The sequence below is a fragment of the Myotis myotis genome, unplaced genomic scaffold (genome assembly GCF_014108235.1).
Source record: "Myotis myotis isolate mMyoMyo1 unplaced genomic scaffold, mMyoMyo1.p scaffold_m19_p_18, whole genome shotgun sequence".
NCBI classification, from domain to species: Eukaryota; Metazoa; Chordata; class Mammalia; order Chiroptera; family Vespertilionidae; genus Myotis; species Myotis myotis.
The window spans coordinates 17,493,895-17,509,782 of record NW_023416322.1 but is presented as its reverse complement, the minus strand read 5'-3'; positions in this window follow the sequence as shown (position 1 = coordinate 17,509,782).

The window sequence follows — 15,888 nt, the reverse complement described above, 5'->3', positions numbered from 1 at the left end:
CTAAAGTCAACTGCTGAAAATTTTGAGAACAATTTTAGCCTCCTCTTTTAACAACCAAAATCCCCTAGTAGTTTCTGTCTCTTTCAACAATTTCTTCGGAATGAAAACTTCTCATGTCATTCAAACATTCTTCCTGTGATATTATATGACCTTCAGATTTGCTGCTGTCTTTGGACTATGTGGCCAACAACTGTATATTCAGCTCTTGAATTCTAATGAGCAACCTAAGTTTCCCAAAAGCCTTCATCCAAAAACAACATTGAAAAAATAATTTGATTACTAAGAGTAGCAAGGCATAGCATAAGTAGACTTAATAGTAAGCTGAGTTTTTAATGTGGACATTAAAAGCAAATGTATAAACAAAAGTGCATAACATGTGGCACAATGTCTACATTTCATTCCAGAAAGAGATCTTTTCTTATGTTCACATCCAAAACTTGTTATCTGTGTGTGTGTGTGTGGGGGGGGGTGTTTTAATGTTTCTATTGATTTTTAGAGAGAGAGGAAAGGAGAGAGAGAAAAATCAATTGGCTACCTCCTGCATGGTCCCCACTGGGGCTCGAACCCTCATCCTGGGCATGTGCACTGAGCAGGAATAGAACCAGCAACCTCTTGCTACATAGATCGACGCTTAACCACTGAGCCACACCGGCAGGGCCAAAATTTTGTATCTGATGGATAAAAGTTACACAATATAATTCCATTGGGCTAGCCAGCCAGTGGTCATTGGAAATTGTTAGGTATTGCAATGCATAACCGATTGAGAACTTGATGCCTCACTTAACATATGAGGTCCAGAGACTACTTCAAAGAAAAAAAAAATCAGAAAGGACAGAGCAGTGTGGTTGTAACATCACTTCCCCCTTCTTCTATAATGTTTCCTACTGCCGGAAGGAGACTGGGGTGAAGCACAATGAGAAAGTGATGAAATTTTATAAGGTTCTAGTGAACTGGACTTTCCAAGTACTGAAGACACAGTCGTAACGTTGTTATCTAAAGGTTCCCTGAGAGTAAGCCCTCTTAGCCACGCTTCTCCAAAAGTGGTGCCCTCAAGAACAGAATTGCCAAGTGAAATGTTTTCTTTCCCAATCATCTCTGATGTCTTACTAGAGAGAAAAATGTGAAAGAAAAACTGTGTATGCTACCAAATCCTTATGGTGAAAAAGGCCTGAGACACCCTTCTCCCTCCTCAACACTTCTCTCTTCTCAATATCCTAGCTATCCTTCAAGAGAAAACTATCACCTTACCACTACCAAGAAGTGGACTAGAATAATGGAAGGAGTGCGAGCCTTGAAGGCACTCCAAATCTTGGCTTGGGTTGCTTAACCATTTAAGGAAGACCTCTTGTCGTTTTGGTGAATCTGTTTTCTAATCTTTAAAATGGGACCAATAATACTCGCCTCACAGAATTTATATACACAGCACATGGTGGGTGATGAGTAAATATTTATGTATTTCAAGGCCTCCCCCAACTGCTCCAATATACATAACTTCTCTCCCATCACCCTGAACCCTGGAACATCCTCCTAACACCCGTTTGTCACTTCGGCCATCCACCACCGGGTACTTTTATACTTGCAGACTTAAGAGATGAGTCATTTGAATCTGAGTACACAGTGGCAACCCAGGCTCTTAAATGGGTTGTTCCTGCCCTCAAACATCTACAAGTGTTGGAGGAATGAATGTCAAAGTCACAGGTGCCTCTCACGGCTCTTTCTGTCAAACTGATGTTTCCAAATAGCAGTAATAAGTGGTGGTGGAAGCTGGAGTGATAGAGGACTAGGAGAATAAGAAAGGAGGCGGTACCTCCGACGGCTTAGGACAAAGACAACAGATCTCCTCGCTGAGTTCCTTTCTTTCTCAAAGAGGTCTCAAATATGTTGAAGGGGGTGTAGAATTCTCAGCTCTACCCTCCCTTCACTTGGGTTCCTGGTGGTTCAGACCCAAGGAATATTCTGTTCCATTAGTGATGGGAGATTGAAACACTGCAGTGTTACAGAGAGGGAGAGGGTAACCTAGTTTGCTTTGTGCTTAGTTCTATGTGGGTAAAGACCATGGTTCATTGTGAGTCTAACCATGGCACCGAGACTAGTGTTTCTGTGCATGACTTTTGTCTTATAGAAAATAGAATGATTGCATTTTGGGGAGTGATTTCCTTTATGTCGGTTAAATAGGGAAATTAGGGAAGAGTTTTCTTCTCTCTGCAAAGTACTCACATTTTCTTTGCTGTTAAGGAGGTGGTGTCGATTTCTAGGCTTCTTTCTTCAAAACTTATTATAGTGTCTTAAATGATTTAAGGTCTCCTGAATCATAAAACTTTTATTGTTTTACTCTCTCTGGAACAAATTTGTGGATATCCAGTTTGCAAGTTAAATATACATGAAAGAGAAAAATCCTTTCAGTTACATGCATTTTTTAATGGTACCAGGTTGCCTACTGAGAAATTAGCTTCATTAATCGACCACAGTGTCAGTATATAGAAATTTCTGGGTAAGCTCTTAGTGTTGTACCAATTCTTCTTGGTCTTATGAAACTTAGGAAATGTGATGAGCTCTCACACGAAGAGATAGTAATACAGACATAGTTGTAATTAGCCTGACTTTTTTCAGGGAGGGTCTATATCAGAGAAGCAAGTTAAATACGGATTTTAAAAATCCTCAAAGATGCCACAGAACCACAGTGATTTTTTTTTATGTGTTATATTTGAAGTGGTGTAAAGAATGAAACCCAGCCCAGCAGGTGTGGCACAATGGTTGGGTGTCGACCCCTGAACCAGGAAGTCACGGTTTGATTCCCAGTCAGGGCACATGCCTGGGGTTGCGGGCTCTATCCCCAGTGGGGGCGTGCAGGAGGCAGCCGACCAATAATTCTCTCTCATCATTGATTTTCTATCTCTCTCTCTCCCTTTCCATTCCTCTCTCTGAAATCAATAAAAACATATTTTTTTTTTTTTAAAAAAAGAATGAAACCCAGTTTCCTGAGCGATTAGGGCACTTGTAATGACTTGAAAAGCTTCTAGAATGTATACTGCTTCCTGTGTATTTCTTCCAAGTAGGAAAATGTCAGTATGTAGCTGTTTCTCAGATTTTTGCATAAACGTCTTTTTTGCCATAATAAAACGAATCCTATTTTTTTAAAAGTGGAAACGTGTCATTATATAGCTATTTCTCAGATTTTTACATAAAATTGGGTTTTGCCATAACAAAATGAATCTTGTTTTTTTCCTTTGCGTTTCCTAGAACTTTCAGAGAAGACTATTACCTGAATTACAGTGGGTTTCCAAGGCTCTTTCCTGTGTGTGTCTGTGCTGTGATGTAAGATCTGGCCCTGGTAATTTCATTCCTCATGTTCCTCCTGAGCCACCCTGAGCCTCTCCCTTCTTTAGTACATGATGCCCTTTGGACACGCTGTTAGCACGGACTGAAGCACCCTTCACTTGCTTAATTTCTACTCATTCTCCAGACCTCAGTGTAAAGATCGCTTCCTCCAGGCAGCCTTCCCTGACCGGCCAAGACTGGATAGGCTGTCACACCTATGAACTCACATGGCACCTTGGTACATCCCCCCTTCTTATAGCACTAATTGCACAGTAATGAAACTATGACTTGTCTGCACCCCTGTGTGCTACACTCTGGGAGAGAGCAAGCCATACAGATAGCTGGAGGAAGAATGTTTTCAGCAGAAAGAACAAGAAACCCAAAGGCCCTCGGCATTGGGATGGAAAGGAGACCAAAGGGACTGGAAAGAAGTAAGCAAGAGGGGACGTGGCAAGAATAAAGGAGAGAGATTAGAATAGCATTGCATTTACCAAGGTGGGTAGAGAGTAAAGGAAGTGTGAAAGGTCACTTCTCCTTGCCAGCTGTTGGTGTCTCAGTTTTGGATTAGGCCTGGGCTGGAAGGTGGGAGAGCCCAGGGCAAACTTCATATTAGACATTTTCCTTAAGTTCTGAAATCCTGAAAAGGATTTAAATTAATTTGGAATTACTTTTCATGGTGTTTATCCATTACAAGTGCATGATCTTACAGTTCTCAAGCAAATCTGCTAATATTTAATAATAAATAAGCACTAACTGCTTTTTAGAGTTCTTATTTGCAGGATAGATAATCAGATATGAACAGATGTGTTGGCTTCAAACTCAAATCAAACTACAAACCTAAGGGCCAACTTAGTAGGTAATTTGGGAAACCACTGTTCAGTGGATTGATGATTCTCTCTCATCATTGAAAAAGCATTAAAAGAAAATTGATAATAGATAAGCTGTTCCCATTCCCCAACCTGAAGATACTAGTATTTCCTGGCACAAGTCAGAACTCATAATAGGAAGTTAGAATTGTAATGTGACATTCAAACAAAGTGAGGTGGAATTTTGGAGTCATCAAAACAATGTTACCATTGGGAATGTGATAGTAGGTTTCCAGGCATAAAATTTGGGATGTTAAAAGAAACCTCTCACGAATAGTTAGATTTTCTAGCGATTTAATCTAATCCTGGCACTGCAAATAGATTTCCATCTAGCTGTCAATTAGTTGACAGTGTTGCTTGGAGTATTGGGTTTTGAGTCTCAATGCAGTGGAGCAAGAGTGGCTACGAATGAGCAATATCTGCCCTAAATACTGGGGAAGACAGGCTGGAGCTCCCCATCTTTATAGTTGCCATCCCCATTTTTAAGTCATTCTTGGAGGTCTGTTAGGTCATAAATGGGCTGGGAGCTGAACTGGGTCAGAAACACCTATTTGAGAAGTGTAGCTTATTACATAAAGGATTCAGAATATCTTGTCAAATCACCCAGAGGGTGAAAGAAGCTGGTGTACAACAGAACCATCTTACGTTGAACTAGGTTAGAAATGTGAACTTTGCAGAAATATGGTACGACATTAGACCCCCATAGAAAGAGATATTTGCAAAGAAGTCTGCAAATCTCTGTTAGCACTTGAAGTATATATGTCTTCAAATTTAGTATCTATATGAGATACTAAAATTCTTTGTGTCTATATGGGAACTTCTGTTGGAGATGAGGTAATTGATCTTTCCTGTGAGACACTGAGTTAATGTTCATTATTATCTCTGTTTCGCCAAGGGGGACTGTAAATTCTTAATGAAATTATCAATGTAAAGAGTCTTGTATGGTTTCTTTCCTTTAGCAGTTGGGGCCTCTGTTCCCACCAGGGGTCCCAAAGTCCCTGCAATGGGAGGGATTCTTCACTGGTAATGGAAGAGGAAAATAGTACCGTATCCAGACAGATCCCAGCCACGTATCCCGGTGGCCAGGCCTGTCAGGGAGGAACTGCCACCCAAGTGGTGTGACACACCAGTGAGTCAGTGACAGTTACACCTTCACACCCAGCTTCCTGCCCAGATACAAGCCCATTCTGTTTCTTAGCCAAATAACATTAAAAACAACCTGAGGAAAATATAAAGAAGGTTATGCCCTTCTGGGACAGTCTATTGCCAGTAGTGTCTAGCCTGTGGCTAAAATTCTGGACTTGAAATTAGGAGCTCTGAGTGCAGATCAGACAGAGCCTTTCTCAGTTTGAACAGGCGGTGCCTCGGAACCTTTAACAGTTCAACTTCTCTGAGCCTCAGTTTCCTCATCTCTTTATTTGGGAAGAGAGAGAGGTTGGAGGCAGAGACAGTGAAGAAAGCAATTTCCTATTGAATGAGTTCTAAATGTTTTATCTAAAGAGTTCCCCAGACCATGCCCAGTGCGACTCACCAGAACAGCAGTGAGATGCAGATCCTACAGACAGGATGAAATACTCAACCTTCCTAATGCTGCGACCCTTTAATACAGTTCCTCCTGTTGTGGTGACCCCCAATTTCCTTGTTACAAATTGAACATAATTAAAGCATATTGATTAATCACAAAAACAATAGGTAATTATATATGTGTTTTCCGATGGTCTTCGGCGACCCCTGTGGAAGGGTCATGACCCACAGGTTGAGAACCGCTGAAATAGAGGGAGCCCCTCTTGACCATCCCAACTATAGCAGGAAGTTTCTCACACAGAGATTTGGGATTTCTGTGGCTACCTTGTGGTTTCAGATAATTCCCATGGCTCTTGAGATGGGCATCACCATGAAGGTCGTACCCTGCCTCTCACTTGCATCATGGTCTGCCCTAAAACTGTTGTTTTGAGCTGTCTCCCACAGATGCCTAGGTAATGTGATTCTGTGTTGTTTACTGCTCTATTTTAGGTCTTTTTCCCTAGGAATGGACAAAAGTTCCTGAGGATCAGAATGAAAACAATCCAACTACAGTAAAAAAAAAAAATCTAGTTTTCCTTCAGAAGGCTTGTCATTAACATTGTGTGTATACGTTGGCAAAAACATTCTCTCCTGAGGCTAAGTTTCTTAGACCAGTGGTCTTCAAACTTCTTGCTCTCAAAAACTTTAAAAGACTTTTTGTAAAACTCTCTCTCTCTGTACAATTTCAAGTCAACATCTGAATGCTTTGTATAAAGACTATTTTATATCTCAGAGTTGCAGGTTTGCCTCATTCAGCTCAGACATTGTTCATAAAGCGAGAGAGCAAACTATGTGGCCAAGTCTTCGACTGACTTTCTGTCAGGAGCAGGCTGACTTCATTTTTTTAAATTGTGAATAAGCATCATTAATGCACATCTGTACAACCTTACTTTTGAATTTGAAAGAAGAATGAGCATGAGTTGAGATGGGCATAACCATGAAAGTAGAGAGAGAAGGCGTGGTGACTTTCTGAGCTCTGCTCCCCTCTCCAGAAATCGGAGATCCTCAGGAAATCTACACGGTCCCTGTTTGGGGGCCTGGAGGTGTTTACCCTGGAGCTAGCACAGAGAAGTTAGGGCCCAGCGGGGCTTTGCTTTCACTTTCTTTCTAAAGTGATGCCCAGCCATTGGTTGGGAAAGGGGATGTGGAAAAGGGAACCTCCGGCCACTGCAGTGTTCTCTTCATGACGCAGTGTTAGGAGAGGACCTGGGGGAGTTGAAAAATTTACCATTGGTTTTGTTCAAACAGTCCATGCCTGTGACTGAACTCTGGAAATCCTCCAGTTTTATACCCAGCTTTATTGGTACCCTGGTTTGAAGACCACTGTCTTGTACCCCCCATTCAACCGAGTCTGTGACATGCCCTGGTGCATCTGATTGTTGTTCTCAACTTGGGCCTGCAAGTTTGTTAAACATTTACAACGTACTGGCAACTTAGCTACATAAGTTTGTTTTCCTAAGAACCTTGTTACACAGCTAATTAAGTATGTCATCCAAAGTCATGTAGCACAGGACTGAGGAACCGGACTGAGGTGCCTAAATCAGCTTTTCCCCCCCTACCACATGGGTATTAGTTGTACAAGATATGGTCTACTAAACATGTGAATTAGGGGAGGATTTAAAAAGAACCCTCAGCCTTTGTAGACCATTTCTGACCAAAGTCCTTATCCTCTGTCAGCCCCAGGTATTATCTCATCATCTGGCCTGCTTAATATTAGGATTCAGCAAGAATTCTAGTAGGTCAGTTTAGCGAGAATCCCTCCTTACTCTTTTTTTAAAAATATATATATTTTATTGATTTTTTTACAGAGAGGAAGGGAGAGAGATAGAGAGTTAGAGACATCAATGAGAGAGAGAAACATCGATCAGCTGCCTCCTGCACACCTCCTACTGGGGATGTGCCCGCAACCAAGGTACATGCCCTTGACTGGAATCAAACCTGGGACCTTTCAGTCCATAGGCCGACGCTCTATCCACTGAGCCAAACCGGTTAGGGCTCCCTCCTTTCTTTTAATGCTTCCTCTTAGTACTTTTCCATCCACAGGACCCCTCCCACTGTTCCTTGCTCTCTATCCCACTTTTCCTTGGGTTTGGAGCCCAGTCTCTCTCCCCTCCTACAAATCCCTATTGTAGTAGCCCCTTGCAATCAGGGCTTCCTTACTGTCTTTAACAAGTGTTATGAGTAATTGTTTCTTTAACACCCTTCTGGCTTGGCTTTAGGTAACCTTGTGAAGTACTTTGATTTACATAGACAGATCAATGCATAATATTATATTAATTAGATATGGTAATTCATAAAACAATGACTTATTAATTCATAGGACATTTTTCTAAGTTTTTTTTTGAGATAACTAAGTAGTGGAATAAAAATTCAACAGCTCTTAAATAGCTTTTATTGAAAAAAAGATAAATTGTCTCCAAATTACTCCTAAGTATTTTGAAAATCATTTTCCTTTAAAAATAGCTGGCCAAAAATCCAGAAAAAACCTTTTAATTTAGAGAGTTTCCCTATCTTTTTACTTTTCTTTTCTCTTATGTCAGTCATTTTATTTGTTTATCCTAGGCACTCAGAAATCAGTTTTTACTTTACAATTAAAGACATTCATATTTTTGTCTTTCAATCTTTAAAACTATATTTTACTTTTTTGGTATTGTCTTAGGCTAACTTGACAATTTCTAGTTTTTATTTTACTTTATTTTAGAGAGAGTGGAGAGGAGGGAGGAGGGGGGAGAGAGTGAGAGAGAGAGAGAGGAACATCGGTGTTAGAGAGACAACCAACAGACACATCAATTGTTTGCCTCCCGTTCACACCCCAGAGCAGGGGTCCTCAAAGTTTTTAAACAGGGGGCCAGTTCATTGTCCCTCAGACCGTTGGAGGGCCGGACTATAGTTAAAAAAAAAACTACGAGCAAATTCCTATGCACACTGCACATATCTTATTTTGAAGTAAAAAACCAAAATGGGAACAAATACAATATTTGTATTTGCATGTGGCCCGCAGGCTGTAGTTTGAGGACCCCTGCCCCAGAGCCTGGGAACCAGCCTGCAACCCAGGTATGTGCCCTTGACTGGGAATCGAACCCAGGACCCTGTAGTCTGAGGGCCAACGCTCTAACCACTGAGCAAACTAGCCAGGATCTAGTTTTTATTAATTAATTTAGAAGTACTAGTTTTACTGCCTCTATCCACTTGGATAAAAAAAAAAAATAGCTTTGCCTTGGCCAGTGGTTCAGTGGTTAGAGCGTTGGTCACGGCTTCAATTCCCCGTCAAGGGCACGCATTTGTTCCTGGGTTGCAAGTTCAATCCCTGGCCCCTAACTTGGCTCTTACAGGAGGCAACCAATCAATGTGTCTGTCTCACATGGATGTTTTTCTCTCTCTCTGTCTCCATCTCATTCCTCCCCTCCCTTCCGCTCTCTAAAAAAAGAAAAAATATCAATGGAAAAAATTGGGTGAGGATTAACAACAACAAAAGTAAAATAGTACCTAATTATACTCTAACTTTCCACGTTTTTTAACTTTTAATTGTATTTTTTTTCAAAATTGAGATATGACTCACATAGGCTTAATTAAAAATGTACAATTCGGGGCTTTTTTAGTATATTAACTTACTTTTTAAGGCAGCATCTGGGGTCACTTTTTTTTTTTTTAATCGTCACCTGAGGATATGTTCTTTATTGATTTTAGAGAGAGAGGAATGAGGAGAGAGAGAGAGAAAAACACCTATTGGTTACAGGGCTATACTCCAACGAACCTAGTCACCTGGCCAGGCTTGGGGACACCTTTTGAAAGGGCAGATTTCACAATCTGGTTCTGCCAGTTTACATATGATGCCCTTGGTCTGTTCTTGAAGCAGGAGCTCAGCAATTTATTGGCAGTTTATTGGTTCTCAGTGGACATTTACTGAATGAGTGAAAGAACTGAAAGGTCTACCTTTGGATACTGAGCTGCTCCTGACAAGCTTAGAATGAAAAGCTTTGAATAGTCTCAGCATCCCTTTGAACATAGCGATTGGCTGGCACAGACTCTTCATTTTGCTCCTTTTTTGCAAATCACATTGGCAAGCGGCACAGACTAGCAAAACTGCCCTCCCTGAGGTTACATTCGCATCTGGATGTTGAAAATGTCATATGGTTGATGGGCAGCTGTCACTCATGTTCCTTTTTCTTTTTTCTTTTTTGAAATACATTTTTATTGATTTCAGAGAGGAAGGGAGAGTGAGAGAGGGATAGAGATATCAATGATGAGAGAGCCTCTTGCACACCTCCTACCGAGCCCACAGCCTGGACTGAAATCGAACCCGGCACCCTTCAGTCCACAGGCCCACACTCTATCCACTGAGCCAAACCAGCTAGGGCACGCTCATGTTTCTTTAGTCATATTCCTATTACACATCGCCTTACAGGTTCTAAAAAATTCCTTTGCCATTATAGGCATATCTGCTCATGGAACTTGGGCAAAAAATCAAGCAGCTGTCTATGTGGGATCCACTAGTCCATTTGGAGAATGTGTATATGTGCGCACATTGCTTGCTCCTTCCTTTCCCAGGAGCTCGCTGGAGCCAGGGCCCAGGGACAGTGGGCTGTCTCGGAGTTTGCTAATAGATCAAGGGCAAGGAATTTAGTTGACACGGTAAGAAGCTTCAGGGCGCTAGGAGCAGAATGCCCTGAAAGAAAAAGAAAAAATTACGTATTTTGAAGTAGTTTCGAAATGTTAGATTTATGTATTTTTATTTCATTTTTCATCGGCTTCTTTTTCAAGGCAAGTTACTCAGATTATGGATCTACATTGAAAATGTGTGTGTTTAAAAATCTTTTCCCCCCAAGGACAGCGATATCCACATATGGCTTTTTATTTTTGTTTTCATGTCAAGTTTAACATTGTAAACCAGTTCTATTGACGTAAAAATGCAAACAAAACATTCCTCTCGCAGATAAGTCCCTTCAAGAATCGCATCTGGGAGTTAGCCCTCCATCCTTCTCCAGAGATAGGCGTCTTGTGAGATAGGGCAGCCGCAGTTGAGCCAGAGCAGACAGCGGGGCCCAGAATGAATTGAGCCACACCGGTTCCCATTGTGACGCTGCTGGAGAACGTATATTTTAACATATGTATTTATTTGTACTAGTCAGGCAGAGAATCCCTGTGAGACACTGCTTTTCGGGCTTCTTGCCTCTTGCCTGCGTTGTTGGCATGGTGCCCTCACTGGTGTGTCTGCCTCGGTTCTCAGGGGATATTAGAGTTGCCAGCTAGAGTCCTGAATGCCATGTGAAGTGTGAATTCCAGATAGACAAAGGAAATGTTTTACTATACGGTTGTCCCAAAATATTTAGTATACTTTGCCCCCACCACATTACATAGAATGACTGTCACAGATGATGGCATGGCTTGTCATGGAATCTTTTAAAAATTCTTTTTCCGACAGTGCTGGCCGCTGCTCAGTCTCAGGAACCAGCCTCCTGGTGCTCTCTAACCCGAGTACCTCCATTGTGCTGTCCTGTAGGCAACACACTGAACTCTAAACTGATTACCTCCACCTCCCAGGTTCTCAGCGTCAGCGACGTTGCCACCGTTCATCCAGCTCTGCACCATCCCTTTGCCCCACACCCCTCCGGCGGGTCTCTCAGACTTTTCATCAGCCTTTTTGTTTCTCTCCCTCTTTCAGTCTCAATAGCCAACGATACCTTTAAGAAGATGACAGCACATTCCATCCACTGCTCTCCCTTTTTCTGTCCTTCAAATCAAGTGACTTTTAAACATTGAATAATGGCACTCACATGCACATGAGTATATGTATATAGAGAATTAGAAGCTTTCTGAGCCCAGCCAATGTGGTTCAGTGGTTGAGCGTTGACCTAGGACAGGGGAGGGCAACCCCTGGCACGCGTGCCAAACATGGTACGCCAGTAACTTTTGCTGGCACGCGAAACCCTCTCATAATCTTCCATTTACAATTGTGAATCTTTGTTCTCAGTGATGAATTTTGTTAAGTCTCCTAATGGAGTAGCCTGACGGATGAAAGTAGTAGCTCGTGCCTATTCTCTGAAGGTCACGAAATATAAACCTGATGTAAAATCTCTGTCATCAGTGATGCAGCAGCAAAAGTCCCACTGATAATATCAAACAGAGTCATAAAGTTTTCTGTCGGACTATCAGTGTACATGTATACATTAAAAATAAATGTATTTTTCATCATCATATACTGTGTTTTTGTCGCTCGAATGTATTTTATTATTTCTTCAAGGTTCTTCACATACGTACACCTTAAGAGATATCAAGTAGGCGTAACATTCTCAAAAAATTAGGGTTGGCACGCAGAAGAATTTTGAGTCAGAGATTTTGCTGGTTTTGGCATGCACTCACAAAAAGGTTGCCCACTCCTGACCTAGGAGATCAAGGTTCGATTCCTGGTCCAGGGGGCTCCATCCCCAGTGGGGAGCATGCAGGAGGCAGCTGATCAATGATTCTCTCATTATTGATGTTTCTATCTCTCTCTTCCCCTCTCCCTTCTGCTCTGAAATCAATAATATATTTCTAAAAAGAAAAAATAATAAGTTTCCTGAAACTATACTTACAACCTATGGGCATTCTTCTGTTTTCTATTGTCTTTTTTTTTTTTAAGCCATTTGTTGACTCCCTTAATTGATGAATGATGACCTGTGTTTATAAACACACAAATACTGCCTATTCTATTTTACAAAAAAGATAGTCTTTATAAAACTTTGAGCAGATCATGTCACTCCCTTAAAACCTGTCAATGTCCCACTCATCAACCTTCAGATAAAGTGCAGGATGCTTGTTGTGGCATTAAAAGCCTCCGGCTTGCAGTGTTCTCCCTCCCAGCAGCACATCTTGTCCTGAGAGAGCACCTCCCTTTTCCCCAGAGCTCACTGCCCACAGTAAACAAGTTCTTAGGGCCTAGATGCCATTTCTTCAGTGAGGCTTTCACTGACCTCTTAGTCCAGGCGAATCCCTTTACTGATGGCCATCCATACTTAATACTTTTATAGCCGAAAGAACTTCTTAACGTAGTTTTCAGTTCCTAGAATTGCTCACAATCCTTAGAGACTCTCTGTTTCATTCAGACTAAAATCCTAAGTCCTTACGGTGGGCCTAGATAGTACTCCATGATCTCCCTTCCCGACCCCATCTCCCATGACCCTTTCTCCTGATTTCTTCTTCCCCAGCCCCACCCCCTCCCTTTGACCTTGTTATTCATTCAGGTTGGCCATGTGCTCTCAGGGCCTTTGCACTTGCTGTCCCCTCTCCCTGGAGCACCTCTTATCCCCCCTCTCATTCCTACCAGCTTTCTCCAATGTCCCCCCAGTGAGGCCGTCTCTGATCACCTATTTTGAAATTGCATCCCCCCCCTTTGGCACTCCCTGTTTTCTTCTCTGCTTCATATTAATTTATTTGTTTTACTTTTTTTTATGTTGCTTATTATCTTTCTCCCTCCACTAGGAAGTAAGTTTTATGATGATCGAATTTTTATTTTTATTTTTTTTTAACTGCTAAATTCCCAGCACCTAGCAAGGTGTTTGGTTTTAGCAGGTGCTCAGTAAAGTTTATTTGAATAAATCTTGTATATCCACTTTCAAATCATAGTTTTCTTAGATGCCTGTTCTGTTCACCAGTGTACTCACCTTAGTGCCTGGCACATAGTAGAGTCTCAAAAAATGATTTTTTTGAATTAAATTCATTTACATTGGGAGTGGTAAGAATGAGAATAGTGTGTATCACTCTAATACTTACATTTGTATTTAGAGTGTTTGGAAGGTGGTGGGAGGGGGAGCATTCCTATTCTGTTCAGAATCTTTAAAAGAGAAACCTATTGGTACAATGTATTCAGTTGTTACTGGAACAAATGTTAGGCTTATACTATTTGCAAATACTAAAAAGTTGGAGGGGTGTGTTATGTGGGAGCATTGTGGAAAAAGGATTTTGCTGGTTTCAAAGTAGTGGCACCTGCACAGCCCCCCTTTAACTGTAATCATAATCAAATGGAATATAGGCCCACAGTTCCTTATTGAAGACCTTTAGGATCTGCTGGATTTAGGATTCAGATTCCCCACCTCCTCCACCCTCAGGTTTCAGAGGTAGAATGTGCTCAGTCATTCACTCCAGACCCACAGACCCTGGGGCAGTCCCATAATCAGCCATCTCAGCACTTACGCAGAGAAAAGTATCAGAAGTCACACTGGGTAGGTTAAAGGTAGCAAAGAGCCTACCTCCCTTCCATTTAGGTTTTTCCACGAAAGTGAGTTTTGATGCCAAAAGCATGGAAAAGTTTGTTTTTCAGAGCTTTTAAGTTGTTTTCCTGGCCTGGGGGTATTGTTGCTGGGCTTGTTGGTGTTGCATGTCCCAGAGGGCTGTGGTTTCAGGAAAGTTCATGTCCCTGCTCTCAGTTTCGATCTTAGCGATGGAACGAATGATGCATCGTTCTTATGACAACTCAGTGTCATCCAATACACCGATTGTTTAATTTTGAATGACTTCATCTATAATAATTCAAGCAAATAGATGCTAGAAGGCAAATGTCTTTTTCTATTCTAGTCAGTATTCAGAAGCATGACTAGAAGAACTTGATCACATCATTAGTTACGCAGAAAGCAGTGTTTTGATGTATTGCTTATAGAGCTTGAAGTCAAGGCAGAGGTTCTCAAAGTTAGGCATTTGGACTCTATCACAGGGGTCAGCAGACTTTTTCTGTAAAGGATCAGACAGTAAATATTTTCAGCATTGTGGGTCACATACCTTCTTTATCTGTGCATATTTTCAGTATCTCCTCTGTCCCACCACCCCTATTCCCTGCCCAGAGAAGACTGCCTGACCCTGGAATTGTCAACATGGTAGGATAAAGCCATCCAAGGAAAATCCTGTTGGTATTTGGATTTCTGTGTCTAAAGTAGAGAAGCATCCCCAGTAGTGATTATTTTAAGCTCACTGAAGTCTTGAGGAGTCTATGTCTTATCAGCAGTGCCTGGGCTCAAGACTGTTTTTTGTGTGTGGTTTTTTTGTTTTGTTTTGTTTTGTCTTTCATTGTATAAGCAAAGCCTGACTGAACCTAGAAGAGCAATAAACATCCCTTTGGAGACTTTATCTTAAGAGAGGAGGCGAGAGGCTGCCTCTCAGAGGTAGCACAGTAATAAATCCCATTGGACAAAGCGGTGAAAGAGAAAGAAAGCCCACCTGTGCTCCTTTGGCACCAGCTATCAAAACCCACAGAAAGTATTTGCCAACCAAGTCTCCTTTTGCAGAGGCAACTATTTTCAGTTCTGCTGCCAGTCTCTAACTCTTGATTTATCAGTTCTGGGCAACAGATGCTGACTCCTTGCTGTAAAGGGTGAGAAGAATTCTCATAGAAACTTCTACCTTAGTTGCTATCTTTTACCTTATGGTAGTTTTTAGCTCTTGCGTTATCTTCACTTCCAGTGGTTGCCTTTGACGCCCGAACAGTACAGATGCCTATATTTTCCGACTGATTTTTAGATGTTCCTATTGACTTCTTGCTTTGAAAGCTGAGGAATTCAGCACAGCTATTCACCGTTTCACTCTTTTCCGCCCAATTTTCCTTAGTTATGTTTTTTTTCTTTTTAACCAGCCACAGTTTATAACGTTCACATTTATAACATGCTCCCTTGTCTTCCAGCATCTCTGTCAGCTGTTGGTTGTCCTCAGGATAAAGTCCACGTTCTCTCCTGCAGTGAATAAAAATCCGCCTGGCCCCATCCTATCTCCCGGCCTAATCTGCAGTACAGGAGTTCTCTCTGTCCTTCTAGGCACCATGGCCTTTGATCTCACTGGGACTTTGTGCATTTTATGAACCCTAACTAGAACTCCAACTTCTTTTCTTTCATATGGCAAACTCCTACTCATGCTTCAAGCCCAGCTCCCCTGTACCCTTTTATAGAAGCCTTCCTGCCTCGCATTTTGAGGTGGCCAGTCCCTATGGGCCCCGACATGCCTCCTCCTTCCTCCCTCACAGCACTTTTCATGTCAGGTTGATGCTTCTGCTTCCTCTCCTTGAATGTGAGCATTAGGTGTGTGCATTTCGTTTCTGTGTCTCTAATCTCCAGTGTAGTTTGCATACACAGAATGAATGAATGAATGAATGAATGAATGAATGAACAAATGCACAAGAAAA